Raw genomic sequence first — 800 nt, 5'->3', positions numbered from 1 at the left:
TAACGAGTGCATTTATTTTCCCGTTACATGTGAGTTTTTCCACATTTCAGTTTCTTCAGCCGGATATGGGGATTAATCCCTACCTCCCAGGATTGCTTTGAGGCTTAAAGGACAGGAACAGTAAGGTGAACATCTATGACATAAGGCGCTTCAAGTGTTGTATGTTTTATAGGGTTAGCTCACCGTAGAGGGAAAGTGGGGCAGGAATACGGACAAGCAGTGTGCAGGCTGGGGGCTGCAGAGCGGGGAGAGGTTTCTGAAGGCCCCCAGGTCATGCCAGTCCTGGGCTGGGCTGCCTAAACGCAAAGGTTGGAGGCCAGCCTGGAATTTTTACAGGATTCTGCCCCATTGCTCTTGCAGTGGTATGTTACCTCTTGGGATCCAAGTTTGAAAGGAGGGAAACCTAGATGTTGGGATCCTGGGAGGGGCGTGCGTGCGTGCGTGCTGCGTGCTACGTGCGTGCGTATGCGTGTGTAATCTCCAGAGACAGCTGCCCTCTCTGTGCGCTCCGTGTCGCACGCTGAATGTTCTTCAGAGTTCTAGCTGTAGTCAGTGCGCAGACTCCCCTCGTCATGTCGCTATAAAGGACGGTTGTATCCACTTGGTCTCAGGTTGGTGGCTGCTCCTCCTGCCACCTCCCCTGGACGCACCGTGGTCCCAGGCAGCAGCTGTAGAGATCATTCTGCTGGCTTTTTATTAGATGAAAATTTACCTTTAAGCTGGGCTTTGTAAAAAGTTTTTCAGAAGGTTCTTCAGTAATAATCTGGATTTATTACCTATTTCTTTTTTTTTTTTTTTTT

The sequence above is a fragment of the Octodon degus genome, unplaced genomic scaffold, assembly GCF_000260255.1.
Source record: "Octodon degus isolate 3935 unplaced genomic scaffold, OctDeg1.0 scaffold00104, whole genome shotgun sequence".
NCBI lineage: Eukaryota > Metazoa > Chordata > Mammalia > Rodentia > Octodontidae > Octodon > Octodon degus.
The sequence above is the reverse complement of the archived record's forward strand: the minus strand, read 5'-3'. Positions refer to the sequence as shown.